This window comes from Drosophila miranda, chromosome 4 (assembly GCF_003369915.1).
Source record: "Drosophila miranda strain MSH22 chromosome 4, D.miranda_PacBio2.1, whole genome shotgun sequence".
NCBI classification, from domain to species: Eukaryota; Metazoa; Arthropoda; class Insecta; order Diptera; family Drosophilidae; genus Drosophila; species Drosophila miranda.
The window spans coordinates 30490202-30502797 of NC_046677.1; the positions used below are offsets into that span (position 1 = coordinate 30490202).

General features: G+C 42.5%; 1 protein-coding gene across 14 annotated transcripts in view; it reads left to right on the plus strand.

The window, feature by feature from the left end:
• The window catches only part of LOC108162496 (neural-cadherin), a 144097-nt gene that overhangs the window by 27014 nt on the left and 104487 nt on the right, over positions 1–12596 (plus strand). For 11 of the 14 annotated variants that reach the window (XM_033393945.1, XM_033393948.1, XM_033393949.1 and 8 more), the window contains exon 1: positions 5451–6189. The exons of 2 other annotated variants lie outside the window; for them this stretch is intronic. The gene's annotated coding sequence lies outside the window, so the exon portion shown is untranslated. Of the gene's footprint in view, positions 1–5450; positions 6190–12596 lie in introns of those variants that run through there. One more of the 14 variants, XM_017297255.2, reaches the window with a different exon arrangement.

Consider the following 12596-nt stretch of genomic DNA (forward strand, 5'->3'; position numbering starts at 1 on the left):
TTCGTCCTTCTCTGTTTGTTTGCTCAGTTCCCCTCGGCCTGAGCCCGAGCCCGAGCCAAAGAGGAGTGTTCCAGCTGATGATGATGATGGTTTTTGGCTGCTTCTGGGGTGTTAAACGTGCTCTTTGCCGTGCACTTCAGTCTCAGGGCGAGGGTCCCCTGTCAGTGCACTGGTCAGCCATGTGTCCCCACTGGTAACAGGCCAGACATGACCATAGCCATAACCATGGCCAAATATGGCCAAAAGCAGCAGAATCAACCATGGCTATCCGAAATGTGGGAAATGCGACTATGAGTTGTTTTGGCGAAATGAAGATAAATGTTTAAATGCAAAGTTGAAATGCTGACGCCACAGCATGACAAGTGGGATAAGAGGAGCAGAGGCAAGGATATATTTTATATTTTTCACGCCACAACAGTTTTGAAAAGAAAACAGGAAGATGGGCAGAAGATTGCAGAAAATGGTAGACAGAATCAAAAAGGAATAGCTAATAAAATTTCATTAAGTAAATCCCATAATATCCCCAAAATAAAACTTTAATTTTTAGATCATTTAAAAATAAAATACAGATAAAAACCTGGAAAAATACGAGGAAAATGTGCCTCTCATAGATTTCTATTTTAGTTAAACATCTTCATATATCAAGGGCTTGTATTAGTTTTTGTTAATGTTTTATTGGGTTTCTAAATTGAAAATTCGGTTAATTTTAGCCTCGAACGAAGATAAAACTGCTGAAAATATTATCTTGAATAACTCAAAGGCCTTCTGCTGTCTTTTCTTTTCCCCACACACCCATTCACTTATTACCCTACAACTTTCTTCCCATAAAACCTAGATCCCATCCGAGTATCTGCCCTAAATGACGGACTATCCCCATGGCATTGGCAACCCTCTGCAGTGCATCAAGTTTCCTTTGTTTTTTTTAGTATGCCACGCGTTTTAATTGCCTCTCCCTTAGGTGTCGCTGAAGTAACATAAATTAGTGACAAATTCATCGATATCGACACATATCGAATGACAGGGAGTGTCTACTTCCCTAGCCTTTCCGGGCAGGTCCTTGGATGACTAATGAACTGATGACAAATGAAACAAATGTCACAATATAGCGACAAATGAAGCGCATTAAATGGAATTGTTGCGCCCGACTTATTGTGACATAAAAATGCACTAAAAAAGAGAGAGAGAGTCCAATGTGGCAGTGGCAGTGGCAGTGACAGCTGTTGCAGCCACTGCGAAGCGAAGCACTCGACGAAAGAAGAAAGACAAAAGTCAGACATGAAGAGGAGGCTACTGCCCGGAATGATCATCGAATGCGACTTTTGTTTTGAGGCCCCAGCCCCTGTAATTATGCGATCAGTCGCAACTGCAGCCACAACCGCAACCGCATGAAAATGATGCTGGTCTGGGTCTGGGGTTACTGGACCCCATAATGTCATCATCATGATCATCGGCACAGACCCCAGACCCAGGCCCGGACATGTTCCCACATCAAGAGAGGAAGACACCCTCCCCCGAATCGCATTAAGTGATGGATAAGCGTTTTCTGATAAAGTCAAAATAATAAAAATTTAAAAAAGGAAAAATAATAACAATAAACGCGTGTGCGCATGCGTGCTGCAGTTCTCCACCGAAAAGGTCAACTAATCCAAACCAAATTGAACCTTATATGAGGGCGAGGGCTGGGGCATGTGTCTGCCCATATGCTCATCTTTTTTGTTGTGTTTTAAACAGTTTTCAGGGTAAGGGAATATTTCATAAAGCAAACATGTGCCGACAATGTGTGACCAAATGTTGAGACAATCGGAGAATAAGAGGGCGACTGAGAACAGCAGGATATCTCTCGAGATGAGAGACACGAGACACAGATCCAAAGATACCTGAGAGTGGCTCTTAATTGGTCCAAGGTGCTGCTGCAATCCAATCATTTCTTATCGACACGAGATGCAATCAAAAGTGAAAAGCAATTACATCTTCTCGCCTTATTTTATGGAATTTTAATGAGTGAAATTATGCCCAGGGCAGGGTCTTGAATATCGACCGCAAAATACAAAGAAAAAAGTGATGAAATGTAAACATTTTCGGTTAGAATTTTCTTGCTGTTGATTTTTGTTTCGTTTGGCGATTTCCCCCCGTCTAATAAAAATAACAGCAAAAACGCGCCATGAATATGAAATTCGATGAAAATATTCAACGAATGCTGCCACAGAGCCCCTAAAATATGAATAAAAAACAGCAATTGGGGAAAATAATCGAAAGGAAATGAAAACTTGATAGATGCTGGGAAGTTTATTCTACATTGGTGCCAGATTGAAAAGTTTGTTCGGTCTAGACGGGGATTTATGGCCAGAGACTGCGAATAATCGGCGAGCATTTTGGGCCCTTGGGGTTCCTTAAAATTAAGGGAAAGCGAACGTGATTTAAGATGATCTCCAGCAGGGCTTTGCAGTATTTTCATCAACTCAAATAAACAAGTTTCACCCACTTTTCCCCCACAATAATTACAGCCACAATCTTCCACTCATTCAATTCCTCCCTCAGTGAAAATCAATCTTGGATATTTCCATTAGGAATTTTACAATACAAAAAGTTGAACCATTTTCAATCAATTTCCTTTTTTCTTTGGGGGTTTCGCGGAAAACTGTCAAGCAATTATTCTGCATTCCGTGGAAATCAAGTTTTTACCCTGCTTTAGTGGAAAACTTTTAACGCACAATTCCTGTAAGGGAACCGACGACCCTACCCCACCTGAGTGCTGTCAACAACATCGCACCATCATCAGCATCACCATCATCACCATCTCTTCATCAACACCATCTTTTGTGGAACAATCTGTGCCTTTTCCACCTTCTGGTTGCCGTTTTAAATCCGACTCTCTCGGTTAATTAATTGGCCTTCTTTTTGAATTTGAAATTAAAACTGCCTTAACCCTTGCCACCACTCAAACGCCGGTCTTAACAGCCGCTTCCCTCCTCCTTCTATGACGCTATAGAACTTCCCCTCTTCCGCTTCCACTTTCCTTGTTACGCTGCACCCTCTTACCCTCGTGCCACTACATACTTGCTGCTTAATTACAGAAATTCGTGGGGCAACATTTCTGCCGCTCCTAATCCAACTCCCCCTTGCCCCCGCTCCACTGCTTGAAGTCTTCCTGCCGTGGGGGGTAGGGGCTCCTGGTCCATCATCCACTAACCAGCAAACTGCATTCACCAAAACAGTCTGCAAAATGTCGTTTCCTCTCGCTCGCGCTCTTTGCGTGTTCCGATTCCGTTCCGTTCCGTTTCGCGGCCGCTCCTTGCGAATTGTCGTCTCAGAGTTGCACTCAGAGTTCCGTTTGCTGCCGACGCGTTCGGTGCGTTACCGTTTTGTTCTTCTTCCAATTGGAGGCACGTGCGATACGGGTTTCTTAACGGTAGCTTGGTTCCCAGCTGTGCTTGTGTGTGCCTGTGTGTGTGTGTGTGTGCGTGTGGCATGCGTATCTGCTGGGTATCTGAGTGTATCTGTGTGTCCGTTTGAGTGTATTCGTGGGTCGTCGTCTAGTGGAGGCATCATCACACATAAACAACGCAGACTCTCCCTAAGAACATGGCACTTTTTTGGCTAGGATTTCCACTCTTACACTCTCCATGTGTGCGTGCGTGCATCCGTGTGCGTGCGTGTAGGTGTGTGCGAGGGTCCTTGCATTTACCACTTGACGTGCTCCCATTTCTCAGGTTCTCTCTCGCTGCAGCACCCTTAGCATTCCTCTGGCCCTCTCGTGTTTACTCGATCATATGGCGCGCATTTTGCGTGCTTCCTTCCTCTACTTTCCAAAAGGGGTTCTCCTCCTCCTCCACTCCTCCGCTCCTCTGGCTCCTCGGGCTCCTGCTCCTTTCTTTTTTTGTTTTTGGCTAACTTCCTGTTGCGTCCTTTGGCTGTTGTTCTTTTTTAGTATTTTTTTTTCATAGTTTTTTTGCGTCTTGGCCTCATGCTAAATTTACGAACTTCTTGGGGAGCGTTTATTGTGTGCATAACTTTCGCAAGGGCGGCGGGAGGCGGGGGGCATGGATGGATGGATGGGATACGACTTCCACCTTAAATATCTGTATATTGCGGGCATATAATTTTCATCGCGTCGTCGTGTGCAGTCAAATGCAAATTTCATTTTATTTTCTCATTCATGCAAAATGAGTATTTATGACTTTTTGCATTGCATTCGCTTGTACTTCGTCTTCTGGCTGCTGGCTGTCGACTGCTGGCTGCTGACTGCTTCCTGCAGCTGATTTATTTTATTTTTTATTTTTAGTTGATTTTTATACCATTTCCCCTAAAGTTTTGGGTGTGTCGCACCGGAATGGCTGTTGAGGAAGTGGAAGGGCCGTGGCGTAGCATTTGAAATGGCGCAATTAAGACTTTAATTTGTTTTTGATTTTTTGGAATGGACTGGGAGTTTCTGCCTGGAGTTTAATACTCCAGAGAAGGTTTTTTAGTACTCGAAAAAATGTCAGAACTCGTGTAAAAGGTTTTTAAGCTCCTTATGGAATTGATCACATTTTTTGGGAATTATTTGACCATCAGAACTTTTTCCCATTCTCTCTCCATCGCTCTTAATTGTTTTTATTTTAATCAATAATATTTTTAATAATTTAACTAGCCAATCATTGAATAATAAATTAATTTAATAATTTTTAATGGGGATTTCCAATCTTTTAAATATTCAAAATATGTTTCTTCGCTTACAATCCCCATTTCTGTATTTCTAATAATTTATTTAGTGTTTTTCTTCTTCTTTATTTTATTTAATTTATTTTGGAGCGTCTCTTGGTGAGATGTTTTCCACTTTGCAATCCCCTAGCTTCATAAGCTTGTACTTTCATCGACCATTTAATTACCTTTCTGTGTGCTTTAAGACCCCACTTTGCCCCGAAACTCCCACCCCCAAGAACGCACCCCGAAGCATCATTCGAGGAGCATCACTAGCAACCAGGAAAACTGACAAAAAAAAAAAAGACGTCGAGTGTAACGGAAACTCATGAAACTACAGGATATTACACAAATACAGATAAACAGAAACACCTCAGAGAAGCCAGGGAGCCGGGCGGCCAGGAAGCCGGGGACAGGGCTTATAGCTATGGCTACAGCTATAACCGAAACGTAGGAAGTCAGGAAGTTCCATCTGCGGTTGATTGTGTGTGTGTGTGTGTGGGGGAGAGATGGGATCATCCAGAGTCAGGATGTGTAGGCCCAGGATGGGATGCAAAACATATGATTGAGAGAGAGATAGTTTTCTCTCTCTCTCTCTCTGCGCCCACTCACTGCAAGCACGCTCTCTCTCTCTTTCTCTCCCTGTCTGTTTTGGGAGAGACCTCTGTATTTTCTTTCTTTTTTGGTGGTGGGAAATTCTCACAGCGCTCCGCGCTCTGGCTGCTGACTGCCGACTGCTGCTGTGAGGACTTTTCCAATGTGCGGCCCGCTCATTGTGTCGTTTGAGTTGCTCGTGGTAGGACGACGACGGCGTCTCCGCGTTTTCACAGGGCAGAAGACTGTTTATAGAGCTCCGGTCTCCGGGTTCTACGCTTTGGTCCGCGCCAAAGGATATACACAGACACACCCCACCCGCCCAACTCCCCACACCCCACACACACACACACTCACACATCCATCCGGCTGTACAATACATAGGCGCAGAGTGAAAAATCGTATGTCTGTGTTGGGTTTCGCGTCGCGTGTCCCGTGCCCCGTGCCCTGTGCCTGTGCCCCGTGCGAAAGTGTGTGCATGTCTGTGCGTGTTTGAAATGGGCACAGCTCACAAAAAATTGTTTTAAATAAATTCTAAACAAAAAGTCCATGCAGAAAGTATCAACCAAATCCGATTGAATCCCAAGGAAATTCATATATAAAGTGGAAAACCGAGGAAAAGCCTCGCATAAATATTATACATATACAACAAAAGGCGATATATATATGTGTGTGGATATATATCCATGTGCGTGTGTTTGTGGAAACGTGCAAAAGTGTTTTTTGGTAACTAAAAACCCATCGAAAACCCGGGTTTCAACATTTAAGCCAAAAGCCGTAAGGATTATTGAAGTTAAGGAGAAAAAAAAAAACACCGAAAGCTCTGGATGAAAATCAATAATTGGGATTAGTAGCTGAAGTTTATAACAAAAAAAAAAGAAAGCCAGGAAATTCGAGGAAATTCCAAAGCAAAATGTAAGCCCAAATAATGGATAATTAATGGATAATTTTTAGACCTCAAAACTATATAAACAGGGTTTTAAAATGCCCAAAAATCCACAAAAGTAAATGTTTATAATCAAAGAAAGTTTGTGGTTATTTCTACTAAATATATGGGAATTTTCGATGAAATTTAAACGATTTTTATCCCCTTTGTTGCTCAGGTATTCTTTTGTAGGATTTTTTCTTTATTTCCTTTAACAAAATTCAATTTTGATTTTGTATTTCTCCGTGCCATTCTCTTGCTTTGTGTGCTTGTGTGTGTGTGTGTGTGGCGCATTTGAGGTTAACACACCTTAGACATATACATACACAGGACACACAGAGGAAACTCTCGCACACACACACTCGTATACAGCCAGAGCCACTGTGGAAGAGCGTCCAAAAGCGAAGCCCCAGCCCCGAGAAGCCGCTATGGCTCCTGTGCGTATGCAGCAATTTCTTTTCGGTGGAGCCGGAGCTCTCCCGCTCTGGTTTTGGGGGAGCATGAAAAATCGATCGATTTCCCGGTTGGTCCCCCCATTCCACTCTCCGTCTGGAGCTACAATTATGCCCTGGCCTTACCTCCCATCCCCCCCCGCCCCCACGCGACGTCGACTGGCGCTTATCAGCACAAAATACGAATCCGTAGTACTCCACATAGTTTCCTTTGAACAGAATTGGCAGGACACTGCAGAGAGTGCCTCCCGGGGGGTGGTTGCTTTTTCTGCAAATAGAGAAAGAGAGAGAGGGAGAGCAAGAGAGTTCTGCCAGCTTTGCAGAGCTTGCTCTCAGAGGCACAGGTTGGAGCTGGCGCTCTCTCGGAGAGTCCCTCTTGTGTGTGTGCGTGTGTGTGTGCGTGTGTGTGTGTGTCTCTCTGTTGACTGCACTTGTTCGTTCTTTTTGTTCTTTCATTTTGCTTTTGCTGCGCCTTTCTTGCCGGTTTCCTACTCTTTGCTTTCATGTTTGCTTTGTCCGGAACGAGCGGACGGCCAGGGGAGGAAAGCAATGAAGGGTGAAATAACGGGAATCCAACTAGAATTTGACAAAGCGAAAGGAAAATACAGCTTTGGGATAGTTTATGCAAAGGATACGATATTTTTATAGAGCGGAAAAGTAGAAGAGATACTTTTCGTTTATGGACTTACATTTTTTTTAGACAATTTATGGTCATACAATTTATTCAGAAAATAAATAGTTTTTCTATTGCATATAAAATATAATAAATATATAATTATTTATACAATTATGGTTGGTCTTTTGGGATGCTATATCTTTGTGTATATTCATTCCATCGACATGAATCAAAAATCGTGTGAAAGTATGTACGTACAATTCTCTTTTGAATTCATTAATTTTTTCAGTAATATGTCGATTAAAATCTAGAAAAGTGTGGAATGTCGCCAATAGCGGCTTTAATAAATAATAATAAATAAATAAATAATAATAAATAAATAAATAATAATAAATAAATAAATAATAATAAATTTAAAAAAAAAAATAATTTTGGGGGTCTATTTCGCATCCTTTCCTGTAGGCCTACAACCTAATCGTTGTCTCGTGCGAAATTCACCAAAAAGTTGTTCATTTTGTTGGACATATTCGCTGGTATTTGTTGGACACCTTAACTAAAAAGATTCCCAAAGATTATCTCCCCAATTCCCATTTAAAATATTCAATCTTTGGATTATCCAAAACCATATTCCACAATCCGCCGCCACTTAAAACATTTTTGGGCTACCCTGCCGCTCTCCACTGCTCCTCACACACACAAATACTAATCGGCAAAATTGCTGACAACAACAGGAACAAATTTCCATTTTATTGAAAAAGATAAAAAACTAATCACTATAATTTGTGAGTCAATAATAACAGCAATAATTTGCAGCCGAGCCAACAACCAGCCAAACTATAATCTAGCAATTTGCGAGCAATAATGTAATCAGTAAATTGCGTCTACACTTCTCGTGGGCCCGAACAAAAACAGAGCCGGGCCCGGACCGACAGACAATCAAGACCGAAGCTCAAAGCGGTTCGAAGATGCCATCCCAAGACGGCGAGAAACAGCAACAAAAATTAAATAAGCAAAGGAAAAAAAAAATATATAAATATGAGTGTAAATCTACGTGCCAGTCCGGAGAGTAATAAAGCACAGGCTGGCCAAAAGCCGAACGCCGAAAGAGTTTTTTGTTTGGGCAAAGTGTGGCACAGACAGTGGATGGGACGAGACAGTGGTTTGAAAACGATGAAAACGATGAGAATTGGGAAGATATCTTTATGGAAACTGTTAACATTTGGATACATAGGTGCTAGCAAATGATTAGTGATTATGATGCATAAAGTCATGCCTCAGATATTCAGAAATGAAGCCTAAAAATAGTTCGATCCGTTGTCTTGATGCATGATGCATTGCTGTTGGTTATATCGATAGCTGACATATCGATTCGAATTAGAATAAATAAACAAAGCTAAAATAGTACAAAATTATGAATAAAGATTAATAATTCCGTTTTACAAAAATTATTCTAATTTAACGACGAAGCTTCGTACCAAATATCGAGGAAGTAAGGAATGTATCATAGGCATTCCTTAGGATTCAAAATATGATATTTGACCCCTGATACATGATGCATAATACATTGTGCTGCTGATTCACTGAGCTAATGATTGATTAATGGATTGTCAAAGAGAGTAATCGATGAAGAAAATATTGTGGATATGGTTATGGAACAGATACCTTAATGAAAACTGTCTGAATGGAAGGAACAACAATAATAGTGATTCTGGTAAGCATTTAATCATGCATTAAATGTCTCCTTATGTCCCAAAAGAACAGCCAAAGGATTAATAAAAATACTACCATACTAAGATGAAGAACTCCATCGGGTTTTCGGGTTTCTCCCTACAGAAATTCCCCGACTTCCCATCAATATCTGCCTTCCGCCCATTACCATAACATGCCTTACCACTGTCCTAGCATTTTGCCATTGACAGCGTTGATGTTATCGCCTTGGTTCGAGCCAAAGCCACAGCAGCAACAAAAAAACAGCCAGAAGAATCGGAAGAAGCGGACAGTGACGTTGACTTTCAACTGTGGGAATTGTGAGAGGAGCAGCGGAGCTGCTTGCCACCTTAAAAGCTTCAGACAGCCTCAGAGAGTTCTTGGCCAAGAAGTCAATATAATTGACTTATCTGCGCTGCATTGTCTTCCCTCCAGTCTTTTGGGGCCAAGACGACGACGTCGGTTGTTGGGTTCGTCGGTCGGTTCCCCTCTGCGGTTGGGTTCGAGCCATAATGAAGCTCGCTGGCCTCGTATTTGACTTATTGCGGTCGAAACCAGCCGCCGCCGACCAAGACGCTACAGAGACGTATTACATACACATATAAAAAAAAAATTCATTGATCGATGGCGACGGCGGCGCGAGAAGCGAACAAAAACACGTGAAATATTGGACTCAAAGCCGTCTCAGGTGAGCGGCACGAGGCGGGGGGCATGGGGCACGGGGCGGTGGTCTGGTCAATAACTATTGAGATTGATTGAGATTGCTTTGCGGTTAAATTGAAAGAAAAGCAACAAAAAGCTTTCCCTTCCTCTGGTTATGCAAAACAAAAACAGGGCAAAGATAGTTGCGAGATTGCCAACTTCCCTTTGCCCTTTCCCGTTACGAGCGTTTTCAATTAATTTTTTTCGGCACTTTCATGGCCAAAGCAAAAAGCAACAAAAAGGAATGATTAATTTCCACCTCAATTTCCTCAGAGAATCTGAGAAGCCAGAGAACTCTGTGGCAATTTTCCACTCAAGCGACAAGTGCTTCGGCCTCGAAGCCCCATCGAAATGAAAATGGTCCTCCAGTCGCATCTTGTGGACTTTGGTCCGAAAGTCAAAAGCAATTTCTTTGAACCCTAACCCAGGAGAGGCTTCTCTCAACGCACGTCCCCGGCATTCGATATACAATTATAATTCCTTGCTCCGTGTTTGCTCTCGGAGCGGAGTTCTTCGTTCTCTTTGCAGTAAAACGAATTTGGAAATGGAGAATCTTAAGCGCTCAATGAATTTGCATGCCTGCCATTCGTGTGTGGCAAATATTTAAACAATTTCTCATTTATTATATACTTGGTTGAAGTTACGCCAATTTTCATTTCGTTCGAATCGGGTCTGAGTTTTGGGGAATGCAGGGGCTTAAGCAGAAGGGGGTTTCAAGTGGAGGAGGGTCTTCCAAATCTGAGGAATAGTCGCTCTTTGAATTCTCTTTATAATCCCAGGCTTAAGTCCCAAGAATCCTTTTTTAAATATATTTCCTCAAAATGTATTCCAAACCATTTTGAAAACCTCTCTTTTTCGGTGCCTCTTGATTCCGGCGCCTTCTTTATATGACCCTATCAATGAGCTACCTACCCACGCCCCTGGGCCTCTGGGCTCATAAATCTTCCTCCTTGTTGGCCGTTTTGCTGCATTCTTTCGACTGAGTGCCATGCCAACGCCTTGTGGCCTGAGAGCAGGGCAGAAATGAAATCTTTATGAATGAAATTTCTGCTTAATGCATTCGTCTCGTCTCTCGGCCACATGTGAGCAGCATGTGTGGGACGGGACTGATGATGATGGCTGGCGATGGTGGAAGGGTCAGCCTGGGAAGTCCACATGCATCGTTCGCCTTCACCATTTGGTGCAACATCTTTAATTGAGGCTCGGTCTTCTGTGGCACTGCAGAATTTGTCATTTCTAATGGAATTTTGTGTCCACAGAAATATGCAAACAACTTCCGTCGGAGCGGCAGGGGCACGTATGTATGCTTAAAATGCAACCGAAGGCCTCGCACAAAAGAGCTGCCACTGCAACCCCAATCTAAAATGATTTCCCTCTCTGCACTCCGGTTTTTTTTTTGTCCATATTTTCCACTGCATTCCGTTGCTAATTGAGGACAATTAAAATTTATTAGCTGGCAACAGCAATTAAATGCAGAGACCCGTCACAGAACGAAAGATTTTACAAAATATTAAAATTGAAATGTGCAAGAAAAAGTTATATATGAGATGGGTTTTTAATGGCAAAATGTTGTAATGGTATCCATGTTAATTATGCAAAAAAATGTACAGTGGAGTCAAACGTTTACTGTCCATAGAAATATCTGCTCTAACAAATAGGCAGTTTATCAATTAATTTTCTATACAAAAATATTTGAAAGTCTTTCATTAAAAGTTGTTAAAGAACTCGATCTAAAAAGAATTGTCTATCGAACTAGGGAGCCAACCCCCGGCTCACTCGCTTCTCTCGTTCGAGAAATAATAGAGTGATGGTTCGATCCCAAAAACCTTCCAGAGTTCGCTATACAGAGTGTAATAATATCTGATGGCATTAAAAGACTGTCTCCATATCCTTTTAAGTTTCGAATTTAAAGTTATTTCCTATAAAAATTTATATAAAATTTCTACGATAGATTTCTCTTGATCTAAATTCACATTCTGGCCTTAAAATTCGTAGTTTTCGCTTAGCATATATATATATAATTATTCATAATCAACATGACAAGCCATTCAAATAAAGAAACTAAGCATTTGGTTGCCCAGAGTCCCCCTAGATACACGGAGCATCATCCTTCTGCTGCTGGCAGTGGCTCTTTCATGACTCGTACAAAGTATCTTCTGTCTGTTGTCAAGTATCTGGAGCCCCCACTCGCACTCCCACATGGTGGGTGGGGAGGGGGGAAGGGCTAAGCTTATAACTCTAACAAGCTTACATCAATTCATATTCTGAATAATTGCATTTGTTGGGAATTGTGCGGAAGCCCCTGCGAGAGGGGTCAGAGCCCGAACCCACTTGACAATCAATCAGTCTTAAGTGGAGCAGCAGAGAGGCTTCTGCTTCTGCCTCTCTCTCTTGGAGTACCAGCATCAGAAGGCGGCATTAGCTGCTAATCTGCATATTGTGTCAAATGGTTGATGTGCGTTCGTTCGTTCGAGTTAGTTTATTTTTTTGCCAAGTGGCACTTGCAACAAATTGGAGATGAAGCCAGCTGCCGCCGCTGCGGGTACAAATTTGAATCTGCAACAAGAGTGAGGGGGCGGCAAGGCAAGAGATTTACGAGAAATGGTGCAACTTTGCCGCACAGTGCTCGGCAAAAACAATAGAAAAATCAATAGGAATTGCAACCCCGAGCGAAAATCATATATAGGCACATTCTGATCTCCGAAGTCGGGTGATTGCCCTCTTTGCCGGTGGCTGTGGTCCCTGAATGAATCTGCTGCACCCCTGCCACGCTGCCACACGCTTCCTCCTGCTTTGATTCCGATTCCGACTTCGTCTACGGCGTAGACGTCTCTCAATTGTCTGTGTGTGTGTGTGTGTGTGCTTGTGTGCGTGTGTGTTCCGTGGATGTTTATGTGTGTGCGCTCGCGCATCGTATCCT